This window comes from Typopeltis vanoorti, chromosome 12, assembly GCF_054136105.1.
Source record: "Typopeltis vanoorti isolate ZY-2024b chromosome 12, IOZ_Tvanoo_1.0, whole genome shotgun sequence".
Lineage (NCBI taxonomy): Eukaryota > Metazoa > Arthropoda > Arachnida > Uropygi > Thelyphonidae > Typopeltis > Typopeltis vanoorti.
Window position 1 is genome coordinate 94,387,501 of NC_143560.1, and position 19,541 is coordinate 94,407,041.

Genomic DNA, 19,541 nt, shown 5'->3' on the forward strand with positions numbered 1-19,541 from the left:
GTACATTTAGTACCAAAACTATGGATAAAATAATCCGGAAGAACGGAGCTAGAGACTAAAGATACTTCTTCAAGCTACTTTAAGGCCTCGAATAAGTAGGACGGTGGTGGTTTCACACTGAAAGAGTTTGCCACCTAAAGACTTTCACAAACATCCATGTCATAGAGAGATTCAAACCACAACCTGTTCGTTGAAGAGTGATATGCAACCCATTGGGCCAAGGCCTGAGATTTTTTTTTTTTAGCCTCCTTTTAACCTCAGTGCCGTTTGGTCTGCAGAAGAAAAATCGATCGAGCGACTAAAGGAACATTTTTCTTGGTTGATTTTTCATACTATTTATTTATTTATTTTCAGATCCTATTCTAGAATTAATGCAACCTTTAACGGAAATAAGCATAGTTTTTTATTCCCCTCCGAAAAGAAGCTCTGGTTTCTAATCCATGTGAGAAGCAGGATCGATAGTAGACTGTGACCGCACACAATATAAAAACAAACACTTCTTAGTAATATTAGAGACATCGCCTTATTCTAGAAGGAATAACTTCACCCTCGGTGGGTTAGAGGTGGAGACCCTTTTTATTTCGTTATGTAGCCATATGGCAATACCTTATTTTCCTAAATGCTAGCCAACCAGAAGAAAGACGGTTATCGGTTTGATTCTAGTGGCAACTAGCGAAACTTTATCTAGGCATTTTTTTCCCCAGCCGGTTCTGAAGTTAATTGATTTTTAGCAGGCAAGAAAGAATTTGTTTTTCGAAAACTCGTGCCTTGAAACCCTTAAACCAGAAAATCGACTGTAGAATCCTCACTATTTCAGACAATAATACGAGATAAGGTTTAGGATCATGAGATTATGGCAGTTTTGTACTATGCTCTCATTTTGAAGTCTTCAAAATGATCTAGTACCATGACATCTGTTATTGGAGATGGGCTGCTTACAGATTCCTAAAGATTATTAGTGCTACCAGAGAACCATCTACTCCCTTTGGAGAATAAAAGGCATCAGAGGAGTTGTTTATTTCATTTCTTCCCAAAAACGAAGACTCAATTCAAATGCCGACGATTCTTATTTCGAAACAGCTGCAATGGAATACACTTCGAGACTGCAAAAAGTGTCTCTAATTGAAAAATATGCAAGAAGCCTTCGATGGAGATCGCTGCCACTGATTACAAAATGAAAATAAACTATATTGCTAAAATAAATAAATTAACTAATTAAATCAGGCTATGAACTAAATTTACGGGAGGGTTTTCCCTAGTACAAACAAAATGCAAATAACATCGCTGCATGCTTCACTTCATCACAAATAGGATGAGATGTTCTAATGTTCGTAAAATAAATAAATACATAAATCAGCTAACGCGTTTTACTCCCTTACAGGCAATAGGCGAGGCCTTTATACGCCATCTAGCTTTTGGAGACTGAGTGGGCAGTTCAATCTCCACCATTACCCAATCAGAGATAGCTGGCCCATGTCTACCACTAATTATAGGCAGCCACCGATGAACAGGCTGGCAAGCAAGTGCTGCCATCTCTTGATACATAACCCTAATAGGATAGGTTACTGGCTGAAATAATGTGGTACTACAGTCGATTTTCTTGAGTTTACGGGACGAAAAACCCGAGTTTCCGAGAGAAAAATCCTGCTTGCCTGTGCCAAAGATCGACTAACTCGGGAACCGGTCGAAAATTGGCTTCGAAAAAGTTCCTCCAGTCGGCGACTAGACTCGAACGTAAGTCTAATTTCGAGCGACCAAGAGCAGAGGACGCAAGCGCCACTTCTACTGAGCTACACAAGCCTTTCTAGTGTGTCCGTAATCGATTATAAGAATATCTTCACCACTTCATTCAGAAATGTGCAAATTTATGGTCTTCTCATGAAAGTTCGAAACACTTCTACTTTTTAGTAGATCTCTAAAAAGTAGAAATGTGAACAAGAAGCAAGTTTGTGCAGAAAGATCTAAATCCAATCCGACCTCTATCAACACAAATGCACTTTGTAGTGGAAAGAACAAATTTGGCGCATTTAGTTGGAAAAACATTTTGATTCTTGTCAATGATGTAAGAAATATAAGAAATAAAAGTGCTTTTTCAAATGAAGTTGAGTTCGGCGATCCCACATAGACTTTCGTTTTTTTTTGTTTTTTTTCCTCTCTCTCGTCTCATTCCGCAAAAGGACAAATAGTGCGTTTTGAAGAAAAAAAAAAAAAAAGATACCTGTAATGAATAGAAAGAGAATGAACGACTGGAAAATTAGCGACATAATATGGCGATTGTCTTGTGGAACACTTTTCAAACTTCTTTTAAATGACTCGATTTCCATTGGCTGGAGATGTAAATGTATACATTTAACATAACATGTTCAGAAAGATCACTGCAATCTCTTTTTTTATGAAAAGCATGGTATAAAATTCATTATCATAACTTCTTGCCAAGAAAGTTAAGCTCCTTGACTGCACTATTTGTACAGAATCCTAAAACTCTCATCAGGTCGTTTAATTGCATTCTGTGAAGTCCCAATATTTACACAAGGTTCTTGATGTACATGAAAATTAACATCCTAAAATAAATTATGATGTGCTCAAACAGAAAACAGTACTCACAACTACTTTAGCAATGTTCGAATCACCAAATAGAATCTCGGCACTTATCATTTATACTTTTCGTTTATTTCTAAGATGTTTTAAAGATACTTCGGTAACACAGGCTTCTCAAATTTGTCGCCACGACAAAATAAGACATCATTTCAACGATTTTCTCAGAATATTAAAAAAAAAAAAAACGAGTCTATGATACATTGTGCGAAGAATAAATACATGATAGAAGAAATTGATGTTATTATCGTAATACTTAGTATACTTGAATTACTGCACGACATAGTGTAGGCTTGTGTTATTGGTCACAATTCTGATATTGATGAGTCATTTGTTATCCTTAAAAACGTTGGCCCAAGACCTGTTTTAGAATCAGAAAAAGCTTTTCTTAATTTCCAAAATCTCACAATACGGTCAGATTCCAAAATGAATCATAAACATGAGATACAGGAGAGTTCAAGTCACATCTACTTAATGCGTACTTCAACGCATTCGATGATATTCGACCAGAGGGCCTGGTCAGAGGGTTGTATTCCAGCTGATTGAAGTGTAGTGATCATAGTACCTATCTATAAAAAAGGGAATAAAGCTGAATATGAGAATTACAAAGGAAATTCTCTACTGAGTGTTCCTGGTAAGATTTATGCAAATATTCTTGAGAAACAGCTAAGAAAAATTGTGGAGGAGAAGCCGGAGAAGAATAAGCTAGGTTCAGGCCAAACAAAGATTGTCAGGAGCAGATCTCCACTTTAAGCTAGATGGTTGAAAAATCATGTGAATATAATAAGGATATGTATTTGTAGATCTGGAAAAGGCATACGACACGGTGCCAAGAGGAAAGCTGTTCAAAACGATCCAGTTATATGGCGTAGATGGGACATTATATCCAGCAATACACAATCTCTATTTCAAATGTAAATCGGCAGTTAAGATTAAAGGAGGTACAGGAAGTTGGTTTGATGATAACCTAGGTGTGTGACACCTAGGTTATCATCAAATACAAATACATTATCTCCACTATTATTCATCATCATCTATATGGATCGCATTATGAAAGAAAGTGGTATTAGTAGTTGGAAGGGGACGAGGTTAGTGGTTGGAAGGGGACAGATCGTTCGATGCTGTTGGCACACTCTCCCTCGATGAGTCTTTGGACTCCCTGGAGGTGTCAAATAATCATAATCATAATAATAATAATAATTAAGCCGGATATCAAAATTGGAGTCAACTCTTTACTTTATGCAGATGATATTATACTCCTAAATAAATCCAGGAAAAGTCCTGAGGATTCCTTCACCAAATCAAATAACTGCTGTAATAAATTTGGAATGAAAATCAGCATTAAAAAGACAAAAACAATGAAAATAGGCAAAAATACTGAAAGCATCAACTGCATCCCGAGTGGAGAACCTATAGAACAAGTACACATTCAGCTATTTAGGCACAATTTTCAATAAAGATGACAAATTAAATTTGGAAATAGACAACTCCATTAATATAGCTGGTATGATAGGAAGTCAATTGAATACATTTATATTGAATAAGAGAGAGATTAGTCAAAATACTAAACTAGCTGTGTACAAGACTGTTCAAACCAATTTTAAATTATGGATCCGAAAGATGGGTTAGAAATAAAACACTTGATCAAAACTGGAGACTACAAATATGAATGTCCTGAGAAAGATTAGGGGCATGAACAGATGGCATCAAAGGCAATATCATATTAAAAATGAGGATATCAGAAAGGAACTTGACAGTATTAGCATTCGGCAATGTGTTACAGAGCTAAATTTAGGTGGTATGGATACTTAAGCAGAATGGGAGAGGAACGATTAACAAAATAAGTGTTGTTTGCCAGGATGGCAATAAAAAGACCCAAAAGAAGACCAGGATGTAGGCGGATTGATACAGAAAAAATGCCTCAGAAGACAGAAATATAAGATCTGATAATATTGGAATGTTGACAGACAACAGGCTAATCTGCAGGAAAATTGCTGAGAGGAAGTTATTAATGATGTAACTGTTTATGTAGCACTATCATTAGTTCCTGTATATCCCTCCCTCGAGGGTACATGTAGGGAATTTGATAATGATGATATTTTATGTTACGCTGAAACATTTAATGCCATATGCTATGACTTATTTATATGAACGGACTTTTTCAGCACTTTTATTCACCAAATCAAAATATAGAAACTGAATAAATCTGGAAACTAACTTGAGAGTGCAAGTTGGTAAAATTTAGCAAACATTTCTGAACTTGTTCAAACAACATCAACATCTGAAGTCATTAGATGATGATATTATTTACGGAGTATGCAAAAGCATAGCCTATAATTAATGATAAAATTAGTCAACTCCAATCCTTACCACAGTGGTCAGCCATATTTTTAAAATTAAAATAGGAGTTCTCCGCTTTCAAAAGGTTGGGAACTTGGAGTTGAAGGATTTTGTAGAACTAATATAGAGTGGTTGTTTCAGCGCTTGGACTGGAGGGACCGGATGAGAGGTCATCACTGGTCATCACGGGTAAGAGTGTTGTTAGCAAGAGTATGAGAACTAGATTTTTCGCTTGGAGAATAGTGAACGAATGGAATGGATTGCCAGAATTAGCTTTGAGTGCTTTGTCTGTATGTGGATTCAAAGAAAAGTACGAGAGATATTTTGAGGACACTTTGAGTCTCCGCGATGAGTCTTTCCACTCCATGGAGGTGCTCCTGCAACAACAACAACAACAATAATAATCTCTGATGATTAAGAAATATAACTAACAAGGAGAGAAAGAAAAAAAGTAACTGTATAGAATTTTAAACCCTTGGTAATCATATCAAATTCTTCATGCGTTGACCTAGAGATAATCAGTTTTCTTCAGGAAAAATAACAATAGCAATCAAGTAATCTGTCTCCTCCTCCCTCCCTTTAAAAATAATAGCAGCATTCATGCTTCAGTGATTATGCTACTCTGGTAAGATCTGCGCAACTCTCTTTCTCTGCCTTCACCTAATATCATATTTATACAAAACAAAACAAAAAAAAAGATATACAACAGCTGCTCCATTCTAAACAAAACACTAATATTGTCACTACATACCAGATGACTACAATAAGAATACACAAGTCCACTCGCTGTCTATTATAACTTCTATTCATTCGGCTTGTAGATATTTTAAAAAATGATTATACTGACTGGGAACATAATTACAATAATTACAAAAAAACTGGAAAAAATGACAAGTTAAAAAACATAGTTTTCCTATATAAACAAGTTGGGAATAGTAACAGTCTAATTGAACTGGTGTCTGGGTGGCAGGTCTAGCGTGAGGCATAAGTGAGTGGCCACTGAGTCGAGAGCGCCAGAACTGGATCGCTGCGCTGTGAGAGTCAGGTAAGCTGTAGCTTGCATTATTGTTCATGTGTGATGGGTCCAAAACTATTTCTTTTGATTCTAGGATACGTCTCTCTCTCTCTCTCTCGTTCGTCACCGCATTTATGGATAGTGGTCGTAAGGTTTTAATGTTGAATAATCGCCACCAGAACATCAAATTCACATTAGAACATGAGATTAACGGCGTACTCGCCTTTTTGGATTTAAAGATCACTAGGTTGCATGATTAACTCAAATTTTCGATTTTTCGTAAAACTACTCACACAGACAGATACATTCCCCCTCTCATCACTTCCCTCCCCACTTACTTGGTATTATTTCCATTCTGGCCCACCGGGCGAGATCTCTTGTTTCAGAAGAAGATCTTCAAATAGAACTTGACCACCTCAAAAGCACGTTCTTGAACAACGGCTATTTATCTCGAAGCATAACTAAACGTCTATATCCACGTCCTCAACCTCAGCAAGAAGATAACTTCAATTCTATTATACACATTCAATTGCCGTTTGTAAGCTCTCTATCACCAAAACTGGCGAAAATTATGAAGAAATTTAACATTAAAACTTACTTCACCACCATACCAAAACTTCGTTCTTTCCTGAGTCAACCCAAACAAAAACACAACCAACTTCAGTTTCCAGGAGTTTAGAAAATCATCTGCAGCTAAGGTAAACCTTATTATGGACAAACCGATAAGTCTGTCTCACTACATCTTGAAGAACATCAACGTGACATCTCTTACAAGAGAACCCGTGCAAGCGACCTTTCCAGTCATGTTCTTTTCTCCGCTAACTCCAATCTAGAAGAACGTCAACACCAGATAAACTGGAATCTTACGACCACTATCCATAAATGCGGTGACGAACTAGAGAGACGTATCCTAGAATCAAAACAAATAGTTCTGGACCCATCACACATAAACAATAATTTAAGTTACAGCTTACCTGACTCTCACAGCGCAGCGATCGTTATGGCATTCTCGAGTCAGTGGCCACTCACTTATGCCTCACGCTAGACCTGCCATGCGGACACCAGTTCAAACCTGATTGTTACTATTCATATGAGAAGACTATGTTTTTTAACTTGTCATTTTTTCCAGTTTTTTGCGATTATTTACACACCTGAAGAAGTTGGTGTTTTGATGAAACTAGTATAGAAAAATGGATAAATTTTTAATTGGAGGTAAGCGGGCATCTGATGACTGTAGAGCGTCGACGTCAACAAATCCAGGTTCACAGTATATCACTCCGAAAGTAAAATGTAAAATGAAGAAAGTATGCAGCAGAATATTTAGATTTCGGTTTTACAAAAACTGAAGTAAATGATGAAGAAAGACACTGTGTTATCGAAAAAAATAAAAAAATTAGCTAACGGCTTTTTATTCCCGTATAAGGAGTAGGCGAAGCCGTTTAGCCCTATCTAACTTTGGAGACTGAGTGAGCAGTTCAAACTCTACTGGCAGCCAATCAGAGATAGCTGGCCCAAGGCTATCACTAATTAAGCGGCATGCAGTGAAGAGAGATGGCTCAACAAGTGCCGCCATCTCGTGGTCCCTAACCCTAACACAATATATTTAATGTCTTAAATAATGTGGGTTTTACGGTCGATTTTCTTGAATTTACGGGACGAAAAACCCGAGTTTCCGGGAGAAAAAACCCGCTTTCCCGTGCCAAAGATCGACTAATTCGAGAACCGGTAGAAAAAAGGCTTAGAAAAATTTCCTCTAGTCGATGACTAGATTCGAAACAAAGTCTTCCTTCGTGCAGTCAAGCGCCGTGGTGTGCAAACGCCACATCCACTGAACTGTGTGTTATTTGTTCGAAAATTTTGGCGGCTGATAGTATGAAACCAATAAACTTAAAAGACGTGGCGTTTGCACACCATGGCGCTTGACCGTGCGAAGGAAGACTTCGTTTCGAATCTAGAGGATATTTTTCTAAGCCTTTTTTAGACCAGTTACCGAGTTAGTTGATCCCTGGCACGGGCGACCAGGCCGGTTTTTCTCCCGGAAACTGGGTTTTTTTGTCCCGTAAAATCAAGAAAATCGACCGTAGAACACACATTATTTCAGACATTAAATATATTGTGTTAGGGTTAGGGACCACGAGATGGTGATACTTGTTGAGTCGTCTCTTCACTGCGTGCCACTTAATTAGCGATAACGTTGGGTCAGCTATCGCTGATTGGCTACCAGTGGAGACTGAGACTGCCCACTCAGTCTCCAAAAAGTTAGATAGGGCTAAAACGCTCGTAAACTTCCTATACGGGAATAAAAAAAGGCGTTAGCTTAGCCGACATTGGAAACACTTCATAAGGAGTATGTTAACAAACCTGGAGAGGTCTTTGCTGCCGAACTGAAATGTTTTGAAATGCAAAAATCTAGTATTAAAAAAAGCTTTGTCTGTAAATGAAAAAGTTTTACTAGCTTCTTACAAAGTTGCATATAAAACAGCTAGGTGCAAAAAGCCCCACCTATCGGAGAAGATCTAATTCTGCCGGTTGTGATTGATATTGTGGAAACTATGCTTGGAGAAAGTTTTACTAAATAACTACAGTGCATATCTCTATCAAATGATACTGTTACTCGGCGAATTGGTGATACGAGGATTGTTTGAAAAGTTTGGTAAAAAATAATTTAAACTTTTTTTTGGAAAAAATCACCTTTATTTCTCAACATAGTCTCTTTCGAATCTATACATTTGGTCCAACGAGTTTTCAATTTTTTCATCCCATCTAAAAAGTAGGATTTGTCAAATTGTGGAAAATAGTTAATTGACAGCCTTCATGACATCCTCGTTCGAAGAAAAAAGTTTTTCCCACCGAGCCAAATTTTTAAGTGTTTAAGAAGTCACACAAGGCCAAGTCCAGAGAATATGGTGGATATGTGGAACTAATTCGAACCTGGATTCGTGCAATTTCGCCATTGCGACAGCCGATGCGGGACGGCACATTGTCTTGATGAAAGAGCACCATTTTGTGCATTAATCTTGGCCGTTTTTTCTTCAGTTCTTCTTTTAAACGGTCCAACAATGGATTGTTGGAACTTTTGAAACACTCGTATATGTGAAGATATAGTGCAACAGCTTTTGTCGAAGCATTGTGACCAATTATTCTCAATTCAGCTTGACGAGGCAACAGATAACATCAAGAATTGTCATTTAATTGCTTATGTTCGATTTTTCAGTGGATTAACAGCAGGTTAAAAAGTTATTGTTTTGTAAACCAATAGAAAGAAGAGCCACAACACCTGAATAGCAACAAGAATTGTCATTTAATTGCTTATGTTCGATTTTGCAATGGACAGCAGTTGAAAAGTTAGTTTTGTAAACCAATTCTTCGTGCACTTTTGCAATTTCCATCATCTTATCTTTGTGAAATCGGGTTTTCTGAAGTGGCTGCCTTAAAAAACAAAATATAGATCTCAGTTAAAGAGAACTAAAGAAAGAAGGAGAACTAAGAGTGTTAATTTTCAATGTATCACCATCATATGAAAAGCTTTACTCCGCAATACAGAACCAAGGAAGCCATTTAATTTTAGATTCATTGTTATTGTTTATTTTTAATTATTTACTCGGTATATTTTACAATATTGATATGTCCGAGTAAACGTAACTAGTTTATTCAGTACAGTGAATTTTATGCATTTTATTATTTTATTTTCAGAGTGTATTTCATGTTTTTATTTTTATATTGTTTTTGTGTAAATAAATAGTTTCATTAAATGCTTTTGTTTCAATAAAGTAGTTTTTCTTTTGATTACCACTTTCTCGCGCACCCCGAAAGAGGGCGTCCCATAGGTTGAGAATCACTGCAGTACGCAGTTAAATGCAATAATCAGATTACAACAGTTTCCCATAGCCTGGAAAATTGCTGATATAACTTAAATATAAACAGCTAATAAGCTTCATTTCGGCAATGAAAACATTACTTAAAATAAGGGGATATTAAATCCCACATAATTTTAAAACCGAATAAGAAACTCAAAGATTGGAATCAGAGAGTTTCTTGCCGAATATAGTAAACTATAAAGTATCGGCGACACTAGCGTTAGCAAATGCAAGTGATCCTAGTACGTAGTACAATAATGTTTTCATTGCCGAAATGAAGCTTATTAGCTCTTTATATTTAAGTAACTTAATGGTTGCACCGTTTGGATAACTCGTTCGCAGAGTATATAAGTTCTTTTCGCTATACACTTTGGTATTATTAGGTCTAGCTACTCACTGATGAAGCCTCAAAAAAGGCTGAAACCGGTCTGGGTAGTGACCTCCCTCCATAATGTAATAACAGCATACATTTCCTAGGAAATGTGTTTTTACATTATGGAAAATACCTAAGAATAGCGATCTGAACTTCTCCACCTTTGCAACGAGCTGCCCAGTATTGTACTACGTACTAGGATCACTTGCATTATGGAAAATACCTAAGAATAGCGATCTGAACTTCTCCACCTTTGCAACGAGCTCCCCAGTATTGTACTACGTACTAGGATCACTTGCATTTGTTAACACTAGTGTCGCCGATACTTTATAGTTTACTATATTCGGCAAGAAACTCTCTGATTCCAATCTTTGAGTTTCTTATTCGGTTTTAAAACTATGTGGGATTTAATATCCCCTTATTTTAAGTAATTGCTGATATAACACCTATAAAAAAGCCTAGAAATAACCCACAACTTCCCCAAAGTTACAGGCCCATTAGTCTACTATTCAGCCTTGGCAAACTCGCAGAGAGAGTTATCCTCTCCAGACTACAAGATGCGACAGAGAAACTTAAAATCATCCCTAATGAGCAATTTGGTTTCCGAAAGGAGCACAGTGCCACTCGACAAATACACCGCCGGTAGAACACATCGCAGTCGGCTTTAATTGGAACCAGCACACTGCAGCCGTATTCTTGGATCTAGCAAAGGCATTCGACAAAGTATGGCACCAGGGCCTACTCTGCAAGTTTATAAAAGCCAACATACGCATAAACATCATAAGACTGATTAAATCCTATCTCTCAGACAGATAAATGCAAATAAAAATCAATGGAATTATATCATCCAGAAGAAAAATTCTGGCAGGTGTATCCCAAGGCTCTCTTCTGATTCCCCCCCCCTACTCTTCTCAATTACGTAGCTGATATCCCACAAAACCCAAGAACAACCATCACTGCCTTATATACCGATGATACGGCAATATTGTCCAGATCTCTCAGCCCCAAGCTGGCAACCAAAAGACTACAGGATAGCATCTCCTCTCTTGCAAAGTGGTTCTCAGATTGGAGGATTCAGGTCAATCCACAGAAAAGCTCAGCTATGCCTTTCACCAGAAGAAAAGTACTCATCAATGAGGACATCCAACTCTATGGGGAAAAGATTCCATGGCAAACAGAAAGCACGTATCTGGGAATTAGACTGGACAAAACAGATTAGATTCAACAGTCACATTAAACCCCATGATCAACCGCAGAAGTAAACTTCACGCACAAAATAAACTACTAATATACAATATGGTATTACGCCCTGTAATCACGTATGCCTCCCCAGCGTGGAGCCACACCTCACAGTCTAATATCCTAAAACTCCAGAGGATACAAAATAAATGCATACGGATGATCTTGGATGCATCGTGGTACGTCAGAAACACACAGATCCATCGGGAGACCAAAACCGCATACATAGCTCCCCTACTACATGACCTAGCAGAGAAGTATTTCACCAGAGCAATCGCTCATCCTAACCCACTGATCAGTCAATCTTAAGAATATGATGAGACAGTCTACAACAAGCACAAAAGACCAAAAACAATCCTGCTCCCAGCTGATTTTAACTAACTACACTGCCCACAAAGGGAGAGCATAAAGCTCAAAACTACCCCGTTCATCTGTACACCAACCCAGACAAAGGGGAATATAAAAGCATATTTGCTTCGCCCATCTAGTCAGTAACGTTGAACGATGAAAAGAAAAAAAAGTTGACACCGCGCTACTAGCAGTCCACACAGACATCAACGCGGCTCTCTCCAAAACACAAGACCTAAATGTTTGTCATAGATTTCACGGTTTTGATCAAACCGTGAAATATATTACAAACATGTCTGACGAACACATAAGCCTATCCACGCGTACAAGACCTAAATGAAATCACAACATACTTTTACCAAAACTCAATTGTAATAAACGGCATCAAGACACAGACGTTAATAATGCATAATCCGAGAATCGAAAATTGCAATATATATATATATATATATATATATATATATATATATATATATATATATATATATATATATAATTTACTGTTAGTGTATAAATACTGTAAAAAAATGTAACCTTATTCAACCGTAACTATAAATTAACTACAGTAACTATTATTAATACAAAAAAAAAGGGGGGGGGGATTTATATGAATTTCATTGTCAAAAAAATAATAATAAATAAATAAAATAAAACAGAACAATATAGGTATTAGGTATAGTTTCTGGGAAAATTCGCATGCTACTCCTCTTAAACACTATTATTATAATTACGGCTATTATAGCCTGTTTTTGTTTAGGAGTGTCCCTTATTTTAAATACATTGGCTATTATTACTCAAAAAAGGGTATATATATTTTAGGGCATTATGGGTGAGTATAGAAGTTAATTAAAGCAGAATAAAAGAAGTGGAAAATTTTTGTACATACCTTGTTTTGATACTAGGATGTCTTCCAATTTCATGATCCTGCTGAAGGTTGTTTATAACGAGGGGGGAAAGGAGCGTGGGGGGGTGTTTTGACGCGGAAAAATAAATTTGAAAACCCGGGTTTTGTATTAATAATATACATATAAATAAATAAATATATATATATACATATAAATAAATAAATAAATATATATATATATATATATATATATATATATATATATATATATATATATATATATATATATATATATATATATATATATATATATATGCGCTTTTTTGGGGGGGAGGGGAGGAGAAAAGTCGACCGAAACGGTCCACACCCCGTTAACGCTCTCCCTTGCCCCAGTTTCCCCATAAGTAAACCCTTTCCCTTCTCTCCCCCCTCCCCAAAAGCGCGCTTAAACATAACAATAATATATATATATATATATATTTATATATGTAGAAAGTATTTTACCTGGGGTATAATAAATGTTAAAGATACCAAGCAATTTTAAACCTGGTTTTACTCCATTTACCAAGTAAGCAAACAGACAAACAAGTCAAGTTTGCGCCTGCAAGTCCAGCTAACCCTGCACGTAGTGCAAGACCAAGTAATTCATGGTAAAAATAGATTAAGCTCTGATCAATAATCTTAATATTTACCCTTAACGCAAAGCACATCTCCTGTATGATGCTTTGTATTAAAGGCAAGGGGCCACTACCCGGACCGGTTTCGACCTTTATTGAGGTCTCATCAGTGGGAGCCAGCTAGAAATACCAAGGTTTGACAATTGACATTTATGTCTTTAAGGGTGAAGCAAAATGCTTTTCATATTCCCCGCTATCTGTTGTAGTTACAGTGAGGGTAAAATTTAAGAGCAGTTTGCTCTCCTGAACGGGCATGGAGATTATGCATCGTTATAGGAGGCTAATATAGCTTTCGGTCTTCTATATTTGAATTTGTCCGTTCGCTCGTATGCTGCAGCTTGTTGAACCAAATCGTTGGGATGTGTGGACGTCTTTAGGAAAAACTTGGATGCTAAGGATTGTAGAAAAGAGAGAATATAGGGAATATTTGTGTCTCTGTGGAGTTGGTTGTTTCTAACATACCACGGGGCGTTCAGAATCATTCTCAAGCACTTGTTCTGCACTCGCTGTATTTTGATAATGTTAGTATTAGAAGTGTGGCTCCAGGCCGGAGAGGCATGGGTGATTATAGGACGAATCGTAATCTGGTATAGTTGCAATTTGATTCTGTTACTGAGCTTGCTATTTCTATTAATTAGCGGATAGATCTGAGCTATGGCTTTAGATGCTTTTGCGCACACAGACTTGATGTGTTGGTTGAAAGATAGCTTTTTGTCGAGAATCATACCCAGGTAATTTGTTTCTGTCTGTCTGCCAGGGAATTATAGTATTGAATAGTAACACATCTCCTGCAGGCGACATTGGCCTTTTTTGAGAAAAGAACGGCTGAGCTTTTCAGGGGGTTGACTTCCAATCTCCACTTGGAGAACCAACCCTCCAGCTTTAGAAGGTTTTCTTTAAGCTTTCTGGTAACGAAGTGGGGTTTGAGAGATCTGGTTAGTATTGCCATATCGTCCACATACAGGGCCAAAATGGAAGTCATCGGATTGCGAGGGATGTCTGACATGTATACAGAAAACAGCAATGGAGCCAGTAGAGATCCCTGCGGCACTCCAGCAAAGATATGACGCTGGGACGATGTAGAACCGTTGATTTTAACTTGCATTGATCTATTCTGAAGATATGAATGGATTAGGTGAACCATTTTTAGTGAGGTACCGGCTGAGATAAGTTTGTGCAGGAGTCCAAAATGCCAGATTTTGTCAAATGCTTTGGATAGGTCTAGGAAAATAGCTCCTGTGCACCGGCGCCAGTTGTAGCTGGTGGTGATGTATTCAACAATTCTGTGGATTTGCTGGGTAGTACTATGGCGTTGTCGAAAACCAAACTGTTCTTTAACCAAGATTTTAGTAATACAGAGCTTATAAGTATTTTACCAAAACAAGTTACCATAAGGTGTTTTAACCTTATTAAATAAAAATCTCAGGAGGAGATATAAACGTAGAAAGTATTTTACCTTGGGTATAATAAATGTTAAAGATACCAAGCATTTTAAACCTGGTTTTACTCCATTTCCCAAGTAAGTAAACAGACAAACATGTCAAGTTTGCGCCTGCAAGTCTAGCTGACCCTGCACGTAGTGCAAGACCAAGCAACTCATGGTTAAAAATAGATTAAGCTCTGATCACTAATCTTAATATTTACCCTTAATGCAAAGCACATCTCGGAGGAGATATATGATGCTTTGTATTAAAGGCAAGGGGCCACTACCCAGACCGGTTTCGACCTTTATTGAGGTCTCATCAGTGGGAGCCAGGCTAGAAATACCAAGATTTTAGTAATACAGATAATATATTTATATATACATATATATATTATTAATACAAAACCAGGGTTTCCAAATTTATTTTTCCCGCGTCAAAACACCCCCCACGCTCCCTTCCTCCCCCCCTCTCGTTATAAACAACCCTTCAGCAGGATCATGAAATTGGAAGACATCTTAGTATCAAAACAAGGTATGTACAAAATTTTTCCACCTCTTTTATTCTGCTATAATTGCCTTCTATACTCACCCATAATGTCCTGAAATATATATCCTTTTTTGAGTAATAATAGCCAATGTATTTAAAATAAGGGACACTCCTAAACAAAAATAGGCTATAATAGCCGTAATTATAATAATATAGGTATTATTTCTGAGAAAATTCCCATTGTACTCTTGAAACTATTACTTTTACGGCTATTATAGCCTGTTTTTTTTAGGAGCGTCCCTTATTTTAAATACATCGGCTTTTTTTTTTCACTCAGGAAAATTTTTAGGGCATTATAAGTGTATTTTAAAGGAAAATATAGCAGAATAATTAAGGAAGAAAATTTTGTACATATTCTTCAGATCAGTGGTCGCCAAAGGGGTCGATATGACATTGTTAGGGATCGACAGAAAAATATAAGACATCATTGTATGGGTAATATTTAATTCGGTTAACTTGGATTACCACCATGACAAAAGACATGGAGGTAATGACAACGCAATTAAGAGTGAATCGTGGGATCAGTACCTCCATCTTACAGGTCCATGAATAGGACCTGTAAGATGGAGTAAGGTCATGAAAATAGTTACTGAGGCCAATCAAGTAAGCCAAAATGACGTATTTACCAATAAACGGATGTTGGTGGTTCCTGCCGGCCGGCGCAGTGGGAGCGAGATTGCAACACGTGCATGGTTCTTATTTACTGATACTTACAAGTACTCGATCCCAGTCTCATTTTTGCGCATCGACATACAAGTGAGCGTTAATGTTGTAAAATTCATCAACATACATATTATAATTCAATTGTTATTCATTCACGAACTAAACTTCTCTATGTTGAAGAGTTGAGCAGCGCTGGTAGTAATACCAGTAGTTTATTAATATCACTGGTAATATCAGTGATATTACTAGTGATAGTAATAGTAATATAATAATATATACTATATTATACATACAATAAACACTGTAACTATAAAATAAACAATCTAAAAACTCACATAAAGCGTCTTTTTTTGCTTGTGCTATTATAATTACGTAATAGTAAAATATAGGGGATCGATAAAAAGTCAAGAAACTCTTGAAGGGGTCGACGGGCAAATAACTTTGGGGACCCCTGGTATAGATGCTAGGGTGACTTCATTCTCCATATTTCTGCTGTTAGGCTGTTAAAAATGGGGGGGGGGGGGGAGTGCTTGACGCAAGACGGGAAGAATAATTTTGAAAACTCGCGTTTTTTTTTCTAAAATAATATATATACATATAACCCATGATATATGTTATTTTAGAAAAAATAATGGGTTTTCAAAATTATTCTTCCAGTCTTGCGTCAAACACTACCCCCTTTCTTTCCCCCGTTTTTAACAGCCTAACAGCAGAAATATGGAGAATGAAGTCATCTTAGCATCTAAACAAGGTATGTACAAAATTTTCTTCCTGAATTATTCTGCTATATTTTCCTTTAAAATACACTTATAATGCTCTAAAAATCTTCCTGGGTAAAGAAGTCAATGTATTTAAAATAAGGGGCACTCATAAATAAAAATAGGCTATAATAGCCGTAAAAGTAACAGAACAATATGTTTTGTCAACGCATAATATATAATCACAATTTTAATAATAAAAAATATTGAATTTTTTTGTTTCTTTCACAGAAATCTAATGTGGAAAATGAACCATAATCTGCAGCACTTAGTTGCTGTGCTTTGTAAAATAATATGTTGGATTTGTAAAATAACAATAATATATGTTATTCATTATACAAAAAATTCAGTATAATCTTAATTGTTAATATGAATGAATATGTGTTGTAAATACAAAATACCAAAAAAAGTATTATTAAAAATGTTTATTGAAATCCCAATGTAGAGCACTTAGCGCTGAATTTTGTAAAAATTATAAGTTTGATTGTCACTCAAGACGATTATTGCATGTGTATATATTTTAGAAATCAATTAAATATTATTATTATTATTATTATTATTATTATTATTATTATTATTATTATTATTATTATTATCTAATCTCTCTCTATATATTAATAATAATAACATCTCACAAAACCAATACGGCTTTCAGAAAATAAAAAGCACCATCACTTTATTAGAAGACATCGCCGACGCAATAAACAAAGCTCTCGATAAAAACAAGTACTGTACGCCGTCCTTTTACTGCTTGACTTAACCAAAGCATTTGATACGCTTGATCATGACATACTACTCACCAAACTATACTCAATAGGTATAAGAGGAACACTGCATACCTGGTTCAGGAACTCTCTCTCAAACAGAACACAAGCAACAAAAATAGATACATGCCACAGCCGAGGTATACAAATAAAACACGGTGTCCCTTAAGGTCACCCATTCTATTCAACATATACATTAACCATGTTCATAACCTGGCCATAAAAAGTCAAATATTTCACTACGCAGATGACACCGCACTATTAGCAATCCACACAGCCATCAACACGGCTTTCTCCAAAGCACAACAAGACCTAAATGAAATCACAACATACTTCTATCAAAACGCAACTGTAATCAACGGCACCAAAACACAAATGTTAATAATACACAACCCGAGAATCATGCGCCCAGCACCACTATCGATACACTGTCACACATTAACAACAAAAAACCTGCTAATGTCCCGAAATCAAACCTGTAACACATGCAAAATACCTTGGTCTTTACATAGATTGCCACCTTAAATGGACACATAGATTACCCACACACCCACTAAACTCCGTATCATCGCAGCAAAACTCTTCCAAGTAAAAGACATTATTCCATCTAACAAGACAAAACTCCTATATCACGGTATCTGCGAATCCCTACTCAGATACGGTATAACAGTCTATGTAAACGCATCAAACAGCCACCTAACAAAATTAGAAATATCACATAGGAAAATTGTGTCAACAGTGATTTGGACACCTTATAACGATAGCCAATATCCGACCAGTACATGGCGATACACAGAATCCTAAGCATTAAAAATCTGAAACACTACATAACATTACCAAGGAATTACTTCAACATCACCTATCGAAACAACAGACACATATCGTATAACACGACTCACAACAACTCTCTACATCCTTACACCCTTCAACAACTCCTACGGTTCTTTTGTGCGATCACATCAGATACTACGCTACTCAACAACCTACCAAGAAAATTTGAAACACAACTTCAGAACATTAAAACACGAACTCTGGAAAATATACCAACAAAGTTAATATACCATTAACACTAATATACACATCACAAATCACCAGCATCCAATGCCTACATTCCATCCCTAAACAGTAACAGCAACATAAATAGTAAGGGCTAATCCCACTCTCTTCATAAAAGCTAACCCAAGCTTCGAAGTAGGTGAATTAATCTGCCTCATTCAACTAAAGTAATCCTCATAATCAAAGAGTGCAAATTATGTAACAAAACAGTCAGTACAGTATATAATAATAATAATAATGAAGATACTGATATAGGCTGTATAATAATAAGCTATGATATTGATATTGAAAAAAAAATTATGTACATTTACATTTAAAAAAAATGACTCTACTCTACATTTTGTACTGAACAGAAAATTTATTGCATACATGTAAATACTCTGTATGATGATAAATAAAATATTATTACAGTTTTAAAAAAAAAATATTATTATTATTATTAATTAGCTTTCTCAACAGAGAGACTTAATTTCACCCATTGCGGCAAAGGCACAAACTTCACAATTTATCAAAATTCATACTTACCGCGGCAGGACATATAACAACAGCAACAATAATAATAAATTACCTAGATAATCAACGTCCATTCATTTTTTGTTTTGTGTACACTTTCTTCAAAGACTTTAAACCTGTTCGAAGAAACAGTTCGCCGATAAAACGTAAATCTCCATAATGAAACTGTTTCACACCGCTATTATTATACCATTAAATAAAGAGAAATTCATTACCGCAAGCAGCCGCTCATTATACTATAGTAAACAACCAATGACAATTACCACATAACGACTAGAACCTTTCTATACACATCTCAAAGCAGAAGATACAAAAGCGCTCTAAAAAATAAAATAAAATAAAAAACTCATCTGGACGCCCTCTATACATTTACAATATTTACAATGAAAATACTTTCATTTATTTATTTATTTACCTGACGAGAACTGGTAAATAACACGTAACAGTTTGTATGTTACTACTATCACTATTATTAAGCGACAACTCCTTGGAGGTGTCGTCTAATGATTAATATCTGTGTTTTGGTGCT

The 19,541-nt window shown here is 36.2% G+C and overlaps 1 protein-coding gene across 2 annotated transcripts in view; it reads right to left on the reverse strand.

Moving 5' to 3' along the window:
- The window catches only part of LOC150101017 (uncharacterized), a 68,037-nt gene extending 48,770 nt beyond the window's left edge, over positions 1–19,267 (reverse strand). For both annotated transcript variants that reach the window (XM_090401571.1, XM_090401572.1), the window contains exon 1: positions 19,068–19,267. The gene's annotated coding sequence lies outside the window, so the exon portion shown is untranslated. The remainder of the gene's footprint in view (positions 1–19,067) is intronic.
- Positions 19,268–19,541: the final 274 nt, after the last annotated feature.